This window comes from Eptatretus burgeri, chromosome 1 (genome assembly GCF_056783735.1).
Source record: "Eptatretus burgeri isolate ZD-2024b chromosome 1, Ebu_testis_v1, whole genome shotgun sequence".
NCBI lineage: Eukaryota > Metazoa > Chordata > Myxini > Myxiniformes > Myxinidae > Eptatretus > Eptatretus burgeri.
This window is the reverse complement of record NC_140961.1, coordinates 159,714,674-159,728,662: the sequence shown is the minus strand read 5'-3', so window position 1 is coordinate 159,728,662 and position 13,989 is coordinate 159,714,674. Positions and strand designations below refer to the sequence as shown.

The 13,989-nt window shown below is 40.7% G+C and overlaps 1 long non-coding RNA gene across 1 annotated transcript in view; it reads left to right on the top strand.

Annotated features, from left to right (window-relative positions):
- The window catches only part of LOC147035867 (uncharacterized), a 61,360-nt gene extending 59,317 nt beyond the window's left edge, over positions 1 to 2,043 (top strand). Inside the window, exons 5-6 of the long non-coding RNA XR_015049651.1 lie at positions 993 to 1,091; positions 1,459 to 2,043. This is a non-coding gene — a long non-coding RNA (uncharacterized LOC147035867). The remainder of the gene's footprint in view (positions 1 to 992; positions 1,092 to 1,458) is intronic.
- The last annotated feature ends 11,946 nt before the right edge of the window (positions 2,044 to 13,989 follow it).

The following is a 13,989-nucleotide window of genomic DNA, read 5'->3' as shown; positions in this document are numbered from 1 at the left end:
TCTCCCCACTCAAGGGTCTCTCACTCCTCAACACATACTTATCAGGACAGGTCGTTGCATCTCAAAGTGTTCCATTCCTCAGATGGACAGTAAGATGGATGACCATTTGCTAGCATTAGCTTGTGAAAGTGAAATACGTTGCGGTATCTTCTCATAAAGAATAGACAAGTTATCACTGGCACCCTGAACAAATTATGAATTCCTTTCAATTTCAGCTGCAGTTGAACAGCAGGCCTTGCCTGGTGCTTCGTGAAAGTTTTCACCCACAACTTCCTCCTCAGTCCACTGTATAGTAATATAAGGTGGAATTGTGACTATTAAAGTCATAGTTGTAGTAATAATTATTTTTTACAAAATACATTGTAGTGAGTCGTTTTATTAAATTTATAATATCGAAATCTATGTTTGTCGAATGCCAACAATGAAAACAATGTGATAATCATGCAGCATATTGTGTAATTAATTACAAATACTAATTGTTAGGAACCCCAATCTCTGATAAACAACTATCATGAGACAAATATATAATTGAGAATAAAATTTCACATTTTAAACCTTCTTATCTTTGTAAATTACATGAAAGGATTCACAGAAAATGTAAATGTTTTAATGCGATGATTGTTTTTGAGAATAATGATTGATCTATAGGGATTCCATTTGGTATCCAGGGAACATGTAATGGAGAAAACGGTTGTCATGGCACCGAGTTTGAATGACACAAATTGGGATGGTTGTTACTCAAATAAAACAACATTAAATAAGCAGAATTGATATTCTACCAGGAGATGTAAAAATATATTAATTTAGTAAACAATTTTCATTTCTTTATATAAAGGATGAAGAAACTAAGTAATGTGTGAAATGTTTTCAGGTTATTTAACTTGTTATAATATGTTTGTGTCGTTTTTATTTATTTATTCTTACTTACCTGCTGCTTATGGAGACACTTGCCAACCTCATGTTAATAAAGATGAGAAAACGATGTTTTCCAGCGGAGATATTATTCTTGGAGGCTTTTTCCCAATTCACAATTCTGCGATGGAACAGAAATCTGTTCTGAAATGGTTTCCTCCAGAAGTCGTGTGTACCACGTAAGTTCCAATGTTATGAATTTATTATAATATTTCACACATTTCAATCCTCGTTCCACTTGTTGATTGAGTTGTGTTTTTAGTGTGACAACTATTCTTGGTTTTGAATGCCGATGAACTCTGATCTCTAATCTCTAATTTAAAAAGTGACGTTTTTTTAAATTATAAATATTTGAATGTTTTGTGAATCAAAGGTTCCATTTATTGTTTATTTTGGCCTGGATGCCAAATGGCCTGATTGTAATGAAAAAAATAATCATGTTGTGTTCCACCTATTACCGATGAAAAGTGTGGAGATTTTGACTGCATTTATTAAATTTTCATTCTCCACCAAATGCTTTCACTGAACTAAGATTGTTTGTTTCAGGACTCGACCTTTAGGACTACAATGGGCTTTGACAATGGTGTTTGCCATTCGGGAGATCAATCAGAATGATACCCTTCTTCCCAACATTACGCTCGGATATGATATTCGTGACTCTTGTTTTGCTATCCCTAAAGTAATACAAACTGGTCTAATGTTATTAGAAGGGGAAATTGACTCGAGTGAAGGTTTTTAATGATTTTTGTTCAAGAAAAACTATTATCGGTCCATATGCCTCCACCCTTACAACAGTCCTGAGTACAGCTCTTGGCCTGTTTTATCTTCCCCAGGTATCTGGTGTTTGGTTTCACCCTTCAGCTGTCTGTTCTTTGGCTAATTACCCTGTGGAATCAATCTGACTCGAGGCAACACATTTCATAGCATACTTTCCATCTAATGTGACAGCCGAATGTCCTGTGTTCCTTTTTGGTTGTGGACATCATCGATCTTATAATATCTCACAAAATGAGAGAGCATGGTTTTTCTGGTATTTCGGTTGAATTCCCTCTCACCCCCCCTCTACCTCTTAGTTTCCTGCATGACAGCATAATACAACTGTATGTCAGGTACATTTCTCAATAAAGTTGCTTATTCATCACAAAAATAACAAAATCAACTTGTGTCTGGATATTGGCCCACTTCCAAAAATTAAATATTGCCAAAAAAAATCAGTGTGCCACCTTTTGCATATGAACAATATGAGTTTATTATAATATTGAACTTCAACAGTTATTTGACTTAATGTCATGGTCGCCTGAGCACAGATACTTTGGTGCACAAGTTGTGTTGCAACTTTTTCATTTTCAACCTTGCTTTGGAAACCACAGTGAGGTCATGCTCTATGAAAGGCCTCAAAATTTTTTTCATTAAAATAAACGTTGCTTAAAGTGGACAATCATCAATTTTCAAATCAACATAACAACTATCTTGGATAATAATATGTTTATTCTGTTTGTTCACTTCTCTGTCTGCCAATCTGACAATCCTATCTTAAACTAGATGGTATTCAAAGAATACTTACCCCGTGTAGTCTTGAGAAGGACTTGGTGCGAGCCAACTCTTCTGGCAGCAAAGTTGTAATTAAAAAATTCAATTCAAATCAACTGGAAGACCAAATAAAATAGCTACAATCCTGAATTGGAGTCATCAAAAGGAACCCAAACAAGCAGAATTATAACATGAAGTCACAGGAGGAACCTGTATCGGATTTGGGTTTCAGCTACTTCTCCTCTACCCTCAAACCTATCCAGGCATAGCCAAGCCTTTCGAAAAAAAAAGAAAGAACCCAGATTAAAAAAATAAATAATTCTAGCTTCCAGACCATACATGCGATGAGGTTGAAATTTTAAATGTGCAGTGCCCAACATAAGTATTGGAACAGTGAAGTCCAAATTGTTATTCTTGCTATCCATCCATCCATTGGGACTACACACTGTGCAGAGCAATGGTGCTGCCGAAGCAGTCTCCTTGACTAATGGGCATAGTTTTGGACAGGTCACCACTCCAACACAGGATACCAGCAAGCTGACACTCATTTTGACAACTTCAGAAGGATGATAGGCAGTGTCAACCCCACCTGGTATTAATTCAACAGCCGAGTAGGATTTTAACTCAGGATCCGAGGATCCCAAGCCCTCCAACCTAACTTTATTGCTATATCATCAAGAAATGTGGATTTGAGATTAAAAGATGAATACGAGGCAAGAGTGCAGAAGGCCAGCTGTTATTTCTTGTTATTTCTCTGCAAATATGTTTTACCATTCCAGAACAACATCACATTTTTTTTCAGTCCCCCATCATAGGAAAGCATAAGTATTGGAACAAATGAACTTAAAGTAAATTAAAGTGGTATAATAGTTATTAATTGGTTGCATATCCCTTGCATGCAATAATTGCATGGAGCCTGTGACCCATTGAAATCAACAAACTCTTGGTATCTTCCTTTGAGATGCTTTGCCAAGCCTTTACTGCAGCCATTTTCAGTTGTTTGTTTTGGGGGGTTCCTGACTTTCGTTTCTTCTTCAGCAAGTGAAATGCATACTCCATTGGATTTAAATCAGGAGATTGACTTTGCCAGTCTAAAACCTCATACTTTTTACCACTGATGAACATCTTGGTGGTGTTGGCAGTGTATTTTGGGTCATTGTCTTGCTGCATGGTGAAGTACCATCCAATGAGTTTGGAGGCATTTTCTTGTACATAGGCAGACAAAATGTTTCTGGACACTTCTAAATTCATTCTGCTGCTGCCATCATCAGTTGCATCATCAACGAGAAGGGCACTCGGTGGAGCACATACCTCCGCCACATAATGCCTGATCAACGAGAACATATCAGGCCAATACATTTTTGAAATGCCATGCTATATATTGTTTTTATGCCCTATCTCTCAATGGTGAAGAATCACGAAAAAAAATTCCAGTAGTCGGATCCGTATCCAGATCTTCACCAAAATCGAATCAATTCCTCATGGTCAAACACCCAACCTGTCCACCAAGTTTCCTCCGAATCGTCCACAACGTTTTGAGATGTAGTGCTAGATATTCATTTGACCCTCCCTCTCAATGGGGAAGAACCACTTAAAAAATGTTGGGAAGCTCAAGGATGAGAGAGTAGCTGAGGAGTTTGTGAATAGCATGAGGGGGGATTTGGGGGATTTCAGTGTTTTGGTGAATCCTGAAAGAGTTGGGGAGTGCTTTCAAGATGACCATTCTTGATGTTGCCAGTGGATGTCTTGGAACGCACCGTGAGGTGAAGAGGAACATTGCCTCCCAAAGGACATTGACCAGTCACAGGGCCAGGCTTAATGGCAGAGCTGAGCACTTCAGGGAGTTGAGGCCTATAACTGTATGTCCGCTAATGGTGGACAAGGAGGCCTATGTGCGAGGAATCTGTGAGGGGGTAGAGCATCTCATGTGGTCAAGTGATTCTCATCCTGCTTACAAGGGAATTTGCACAATGCGTTCCTCCAAGCCCATCCCTCATGGTGCTGCAGTTAGAGATGAGGGTGGTAGGCTCTTGACAGAGGAGCCTGAAGTGAAGGACCGCTGGGCCAGTTGCTTTGAGCAGCTGTACCAGGCTGATCCACCAGCTGTCGAGTTGGATGTCAGGGGTGTAACTATTCCTACTGCTGACCCTTCAAGCAACTGTGAACCAACTTTGTTTGTGGAAACACAGGCAGCAGTGAACCGGTTGAAATGGGGTAAATCAGTGTGCAAACAGGGGGAATTGCATCAGTGGCACAGCCACACTCCCAGAAATGGTGCAACGAGCAGCCAAAGACTGCATACGAAATCATGATCCAGTTTGGGAAAATAAAACTTGCACAAAAATGGTAATCAAGGGTAGTTTGGACAAATTTTAAAGCAACATTCCCTCACCCTATTCTCCCCAATAGCCGCTATGTTTGCTCCTGGCATCTTGGCATCCATCATGAACATCTCAAGGCTGGTGGAAATGCTGCACTCATGTTATTGCATGCAGTTCTGTGCTCTGTCTGTAAAACGGGCATCATCCCAACTGACTGGAAGAGGGGCCATGTGTCCCTCTCTGGAAAGGAAAAGGTGATCACCACGACTGCAACAACTACTGAGGGTGATGCTGCTCTCAGTGCTGGGCAAGGTCTTCGCTCGGAAATTTTTTGATTTGATTCTCCACCATCCGCCTGAGCACCAGCACCCACAGCAGAGTCTTTACACCAAAGATGTCAATGACTGAATGTATCCTTGCTCTTCAGGTCCTCACCAAATGCAGACGAGAGTGTCGGCAGGGGCTGCTTGCAGCCAATCTTGATCTCTGCAAAGTGTTTGATTCGGTGACTCGAGATGCCCTCTGGAGGATTCTTAGTCTTCGTGGGGTGCCACCAGAACTGATCAATCTGACATCTGAACTATACTTTGGGACTGAAAGTGCTGTTAGGTTTGTTGTTTCCATTGTTGCCTTATTTCCAGTTGTTACTGGAGCTCATCAGAATCGTGTGTTGGCCCCCACACTTTTCAGCACTTGTGAATTCTGGGGAGGGTGTCAGAGAGATCAAACTGCAGTGCATCATTTGGAAATGTCAAGATCTCGGACTTTGAATTTGAAGATGATTCATTCATCTTTACGAATATGCTGGGTATGCTTATGGGGGCCCTCAATGTGCTTATTGAGGAGTATTAGCTGCAGGGATTACAGGTTTCCTGGGTTGAAACTAATATCGAGGCTATCAGTGACATCTTGGATGCTGCTATCCTGTCTGTACCTGTTTGCGGTGAAGATGTTGAGGTCAGGGAGAGATTCACTTGCCTTGGCAGTGTTATTCATGTCTCCACAGGCTGTGAGCGAAAGGTCAATAAATGTCTGGTTCTGGCCCTTGGGTGTCATGGATTCACTGGATCATGTTGAGTGGCACTGTCAGTACCTTTGCATAAGACAAAAGTCCGAGTCTTCAGGAACTTCTTGCTTCAAGTTTGCTCTACGAGTGTGAGACTTGGACTCTGTCCAGGAATCTGAGATGGAGACTTAACTCCTTCAGAACCATGCCTCTTCGGAGAATCTTTGGCTCTCGCTGGTCAGAGTTAGTGTTCAACGAGTGATTGCCGAGAGAGACTCAGATGAGATTTGCGACCTGTGTAGTCCCTGAGCATCAGCTGTGGCTGATTGTTCATGTGGTTCATCTTCCTGACAATGATCCTGCTTGCCAGATTCTCTCAGTGAAGGAGCTTCGTGAGTGGAGGAGGCCAATGGGCGGACCACGTGCTTCGTGGTTGCAGCAGGTTGATCAGCATCTCAAGGAGATTGGGATGGGCCAGGCATCTGGCTTGGGGATGGCCAGACAGAGGCCCTGAGAGCACTGGCGGAAAGTGGACACAGCGACGCTGGGCTCTGGTGCATACTCCCGTACCTGACCTGACCGACCATCATCATTATTAAAGGTAAGTTTCATGATCTTCATGACTCAATCAAATAAACCATATTTTATGTTCTTAAGACAGGAGAATAAGCTTTCACAGTTAGAATGGCTGGCTTAATAGCTTTGCGTCTTGAGTTTGAACCCTGTCCTGCCGTTAAATATAATGAGGTGGGTTGATTCAGCCTGTCATTCTTCTGAGGTCAGCACAATGAACACCAGCTTCCTGGAAACAGGGGGCATTGCATCAGTGGCACAGCCACACTCCCAGAAATGGTGCAACGAGCAGCCAGCCAAAGGCTGCATACGAAATCATAATCCAGTTTGGGATAATAAAACTTGCACAAAAATGGTAATTAAGGGTAGTTTGGACAAATTTTAAAGCATCATTCCCTCACCCTATTCTCCCCAATAGCTGCTATGTTTGCACATGGTGGATTTGTGGTTCTTGGGGGTTTTCAAAAATGTAACGCCATGGACAGTTAGGTAATACTGTATCTACTATAGTAAAAAAACAGAATATGTTTGTATGTATGTTTGTTCGTCCTTTATAGGCGGCCGAACCGTTGGATGGAATGAGATGAAACTTGGCATGAGTGATCCTTGTGATATGAGAACGGACATGGGGGGGGGGGGGTCAAGTTCAAGGTCGAAGGTCACGGGGTCAAGGGGTCAAGGTCACCAGGTCATTTTCATCCGATCGAGACAGTACCAACGGCATTCGACAGATAATCAAAATTAAATGACACAGTTGATTGACGGCATTCACTTCCGACTTCCGGTTTTCAAGTTTTGACGTCATAAATTGACTAAAATGTCAATTTTTCATGTTTGTTTGTCCTTTATAGACGGCCAAACCGTTGGATAGAATGAGATGAAACTTGGCATATGTGATCCTTGGGAACGGACATAAGGGGATCAAGGTCAAGGTCAAAGGTCACAGGGTCAAGGTCACCGGATAACATCAATTTCTCAATTTCATCCGATCTAGATGGGACCAACGCCATTCAACAGATAACTGTACCCGCCAATGGACGGGTACTTTGCTAGTTTACTAGAAAACTGCGCAAACATGTTAAGGCTATAGTTTGGACAATTTTTTAAGTTGAAATCCGTTACCCTATATGCCCCATTATTCACTAAGTTTGTGCATGGCGGATCTGTGGTTCATGGGAGTTTTCAAAAATGCAACCCCCGCAAACAGCAAGGCGCTCCTGTGTATACCCAAACACTGCACAGGGTATCATGTTAGATAAACTCTCGAGTTATAAAGGTCTTTGTCTGAAGAGTTCTGGTTGCATTTTAGTGATAACTCGATGACCCTTGAACCCGGTGGGTTCCCGTTGTGACAGCGGTTTATGAAAAAAATATTTCACGAAAAAAAAGATAGCTCCAGCGAACTATACCGCTGAGGTTGTTTGCATTGATCAAATTCTCCCGAACAGTATGTGAATGAATTGGGAATTGACTTTTTTAATATTTTTTTTTCGTTGCTCGATTTCAATGAAAAGTGATGCTGCACACCACGGGCGAATGGTGAGTAAGGTGGCACTAAAATTTTTGCACTATCCTGTAACATTTTGCCTGTATTTCAGGAACATACATACATACACACACACACACACACACACACACACACACACACACACACACATATATATATATATATATATATATATATATATATATATATATATATATATATATATATATATATATATATATATATATATATATATATATATTTAACCGCTATTTTTTGCGAAAGAATCACGAGATGACGGAATATCGATACATTGTGAATTAAACGTGTTTGATTTACTTTTACCATTGTTCTACATGAATGAGAACAGGAATATTGATAACAATGGGAAGAAAGTGGGAAGACATTGTGAATCCAACATTCTTTCATTATTTACTTTTCCCATTGTTCTTAATAAACGGGAACAGGAACAACGCAGGCATGTTTTATCTTTCAGACATTCGCCTTCGTGCTGCTGTCATTTTAGACTGCAATTTGTGTCTAATTCAATACATATGTTCAATGCTAATGCGAAAATGATGTGATGGACGCTTTTATTGCAGTGCTGGTAAATGAAAATTTTCCATTGAAATGAATGAAAGTGGACAACAAAAAAAAATGAAATGTCATGATGGGCCAAATGGCCCCATTTTTCACCAAATGACCTTGTGTATCCTTGTGTAACATTGCTGAGAATGGAAGAAATGGGGAGAGTAGGATAGAGAGTTGGATTGGAGGAGGGCAGAGCAGGGACAGAGTTGGGAGAGGGAGTTGAGGCTTTTGGGGGGGCTTGAGGACCTGGGGTTTGGAGAGTGTAGTTGTAGATTTGGGGTTTAGGTGGTGAGATGAGAACATGAAGAAGAAAGGGGGAGGAGATGACAGAGAGTTGGAGTGGGAGGGTAGAGAGTTGGCAGAGTTGGGGGAGGGGACTCTGAGGAAGGGGAGTTGAGGATTTGCAAGGGGGTGGGGGTTGAAGACAAGGGGTTTTATAGGAGAGTAATTAAGGTCTTGAAGAGGAAAGGGGAGAATAGGCCAGATATTTGTGGTGGTGGGAGGGAGTCGGGAAATGGGGATTGAGGCTTTGAGAGGGTTGTTGAGGACTTATGGTTGGGTGGGGTTGGGTGGGTTTTGGACTTGCGGTTGGCAGGTGAGTTTCAGACTTGGGGCTGGCAGGTGAGTTGAGGACTTGGGGTTGGGATGGGGGATGTGGGGTTGGGATTGGGGGTTAGTGTTGGGGTTGAGGTCTTGAAGTCACATTTTAAATGAAATGGAATGTCTGTGTTCCCTCAGTAAAACTCTATAAAATTGTCCATGAACAAAAAATGGAACTCTATAAATTTAATTAAATATATTGGGTGGGAGGTGAGCTGGAGAGGTCAGAGGATACCCATCGCAATGAATTTCAACGTGGCCACCAATCTACTAACATAAATAAATAAATAAGTAAATTGATATAGGGCGATCATATTGGTTTTGACACTAGAGTTTTTGAATATTTCAAGAACTTACCTTTTCCATTTCACCTTAAATGAGGCGATCCATGTCATTTTTCGAATCTATTCCAGATTAGTTATGGTGCTGGCTGTGAATGTCTTGGCAACAGAAAGCGCTACCCATCCTTCTTCAGGACATACCATAATGATGTCTATTCGGGCAGTGCAAATGCACATTTGGTGATACATTTTGGCTGGATATATGTTGGATTCTTTGCAGTGGAAGATGATTATATCTGGAATGTTATGGCGATGTTTTATCATGATATTGGGCCTTTTGGAATATGTACAGCTTTTCAGGAAATTCTTCCTCAACACTATCAACAAGAACATCTTGAGAACCTTGGTGAGAAGATTGTGATATGAGGTCTTATGTGCTGAAGGAGGGGGAGGTGTCTTGGTGAGGTGTCTTGGTGTCGAGGAGAGTGCACCACCTTGGCAAATATGTTGTATTGCTCGTAGGTTCGGATAGAAGCCAAAGCTGTGCTTTTTTGAACTGCAGAAATCTCACATTGAATATTTCTCATAATTTGAGTTTTTTAAGGGTGACTCGTGATGGTTGTGGGAATGAAAGGATGTAGTCAATTTTAATACATGTTGAGAGTTTAAATTGATTATTTGTTGGGTAACTTTGGGTGATAAGTTAATGACTGTGAAAGTCCATTTGAAAATTCACATTGACAATGTAAATTCTGAAAGAGAGCACACTCCATAAGACATGAAAGCAGAGTCGAAGAGGGTAAAACAGATTCGAGGCCATTAGGGCCGGAGGCATATTGAGTTTAATTCCATGTTGCACTTATGGAGTCAGAAGGGCTTTGTATTGGATTATTATTACACACGACTGGAATCCAACCTCCAGGGTGATGGGCAGCGAGGTAGAGGCAATGTGCCCTTGTGGCAGATGGCCATTGTCGCTCACATATTGTGCAGCATCAGCTGTTATGGGACACGACCTGTGCCTCACTGCTCCATCATGCAAGGTGGTGGATGTGTATATATATATATATATATATATATATATATATATATATATATATATATATATATATATATATATATATATATATATATATATATATATATATATATATATATATATACATGTACAAGCAGGGATACCCGTGCTCCGCACAGGAATCCCGTGGATGACGGCGGGTCTGAAGGAGTAGATGTCACAGTTAATTGTAAAATTGTAGAGGCTGCCACCACTATTATTTTTTTTTCATCACCACTATAATATTATATTTTCCCCACCATGTTTTATATGCAGAAGCCTTGAGTTCAAAAATGTTAAGATTTATTGCTGCATAAGATAAAAAACCATAATGCATCAACAATGTAAGGCTGGTTTCATGTCATTATTTGCGACTTAATTTATACGTCGGGCATAACCCAGCCTGGCCCAGCGTATTTGATTTATTTACGTCTGTTATCCTGATAAAAAATTATGGTATATTATGTGTTCAAAGTTACAACGTACCGACGCCCATAACCATTCTATAAAATATCTACAGAGCCCATAACCATTTAATCATAAGATATTATACACAAACGCCATACACCATCACCATTCTATTTATATCTGTAATATGTATATATACAAACCACCACCACCATTTTTTTTATTTCCCACCACCATTTTTATTTTTCACCAGCAACATGTATTTCCTTCATCGCACATCCTATTCTCATTTATGAAATAACTGAAGTAGGTCAATAATTTTAGTGGAGTGCTCGAGGATTAACAATATTTGATGTCTTCCCCTCTGGGGCCAATATGAATAAAGCCTCCGATGATCCCACTCTGGAGCATCCCACAGATAGCTGACCATGGGAAAAGCAAAGAGTGGATAATTCCAGCCCTGCTACTTTCAATGACTGTCCTTGTGCCTTATTGATAGACATCGCAAAGCACAGGCATACAGGAAATTGTAGTCTCTTAAATTCCATCGTTGAATTTGATGGAATGAGTGGAATTCGCGGAATGAATACATCTTGTCTTTTCGCACATCCTGTCATGATAGTGGCCTCAATTACATGTGGAAGTAGTCTTTTCATAATCAGTTTAGTTCCGTTGCAAAGTTTTGGTGCATCTAGATTACGTAATAACATAATAGAGCATTCAACTTTTAATGACAGATTGTACGGAGGCAATCCTGGTAATTCCAATGAGTTTAGAAATTCTGTGGGATAATGTATGGCTTGCTCAGTATCCAGTGTGGTGTCAATAGACTTGTGACTATGTTGTTCACCTGGAACTACTTGTAATAACTGATGGTTTATTACACGGACTGTTTCATTAAGTGGAGCCAGGATTGTTCTTTCACAGAGCCACTGTATGTTTTTGTAATTAGTCGCTAAATTGGGATACACATGAGCCTCTATTTCTTCCATAGATGAAACTATTGTACCACAGTCATCGGGAATAGATATTACATCATTTGTGTTTGGGATTTCACCATTTCCAAGTTTGTGAAGTAATTGTGCGAAATTGCCAGTATCGAAATCATCATATAATTTGACCCTCATATTTGTTGTTAGATGGATAGTTTGTCCGAATGTCCAGAGGTATGAAGATTTTTTACTGGCTTTCATTAAATCAGCTGGAGTGCCACGGGGTACTACAGATAAAGTTTGTCTGAAATCTGCAGAAATAAACAGCGTAACTCCACCTATAGGCAAATCTACTCCTCTTAAATCTCGCATAGTTCTATCTGATGCTTCGAATGCATCCTTAGGCGACATCGTACTTTCATCCCAAACTGTGAGGTCGCAATTCTTCAGCACTTTTTCTGCTTCAGTTTGTTTGCCAATGCCACAAACCGGATATTCCATTGTAGCGAAGTCGAGAGGCAATTTGAAAGCAGAATGCGCTGTGCAGCCACCTGAAAGTAGTGTTGCGGCTTTACCGGATGAAGCAACGGCTAATGCGATCTTTTTCTGGCTCCTCATCTTAGCAAGCAAAATGTTGAGGGCAAATGTTTTGCCAGTACCATAAGGGGCATCCAAGAAAAATATCACACCACTTCCCTCTTGAACCGCTTCAGAAATCAGTTGATATGCATTACTCTGATCCTGTACCAGAAGCAGCAAATTGTCAGAAACAAACTTTGCGAGAGTATCTGTGTTGTAGTTTGTTTCACGGAACCATTCTCGACTGATGGTTGCGCTTTCAGACCTATTAGAAGAGGGAAGTTCCCACTTAGTTAAATCTTTCCCGCTCATGTATAATACCAAATCTTCAATGTATATCAGAGCCTCATTGAGCATTTCTGGTGTGGACTGGATGTCCTCTTGGGGATGTTCTCTTTGGTCTCTGTTTTTTACATCCTCAGACAGGGCCTCTTTGTGAATGTCCCATAGGCTCTTGGGATCTGACATCTCACATGCAATTATCATAATAGCAAATAGATACCTCATGGTCGATGGGGATTGAGAAACAGTTGTCTCTTCAAGCGTGGCGTTCCAATTGGCATCGTCTTCTAGGAGTCCGAGGAGATTGCAAGCCTTACGGAATGTGCTGCAAATTTGCCCGTCCACTCTTCTCAGGTCAATGAAACTCACTTGACCTCGTTTCACATGCAGGAGGAGGCGGACACAGAAACACTCAAAATTATTGGGATGTACTGTGTACACTCGACCCAATGCATCAGATTTGTAAATACTGGGATATCCTGGAACTTCTGAACCTTGCTTCCTCCTGTTCCAACGTTTCTGACTCGAGTTCCAAGTGAAATACGTTGGCACCTGAGCATACGGTAGAGTTCGAGCAAAGTCATCAATTTCGCATAGTTTGAAAAATGCCAGTAAGTTAGAAATTGGAGGTTCTTCCGTTCGTTGTTGGACATTTTGATCTGTAAAATAAATTATCTGTCCGTTCTCAAGGTGAATTGTCAGGTGAATAACTGGAGGAAACCTGCCAGTAATGGGGAAGTTCAATATCCTCCATATGGCTTCATTGCCGCATATATATCGACCATTTTCATATTTTTGAACCTCGTTGATGTCGTTTCTCTCAATGGTTACTATGGTTTGATCACTGCCCTTGTGAATGTATTTGCATATGTATTTGATAGCTTTTACACTATTGCAGTGCTCAACGTTGATATGGGCATTGAAAATAGTGGAGAGTAATTGGATTTATGGAACTATCCATTTATTATCAACAACGACGGGTTCAGGAATACCATGAACTTTAACCGTTGTTTCAAATCCACCATCATCAGGTGCCCGCCTACGATACAACGGATATCCATCTTGATCCGACTGCGTTTCGTGGAAGAATTCTCTGGGGAACCTCTTTCCACATTTTCCATTTGTCATGCAGGGTGCCTTGCTATTTATTACTCCACATGGACCATGGATCACATGACGTTTCACAATAGCGTACAAAAACGGATACTCTTTTGGTTGGGCAATTCAGCGTGAATGACTGATTCAATCTGGGTGGGTCTAAGTTTTTCTCTTGGTTGTTGAACCCGTCGTTGTTGATAATAAATGGATAGTTCCATATATCCCTTTACTCTCCACTATTTTCAATGCCCATATCAACGTTGAGTACTGCAATAGTGTAAAAGCTATCAAATACATATGCAAATACATTCACAAGGGCAGTGATCAATCCGT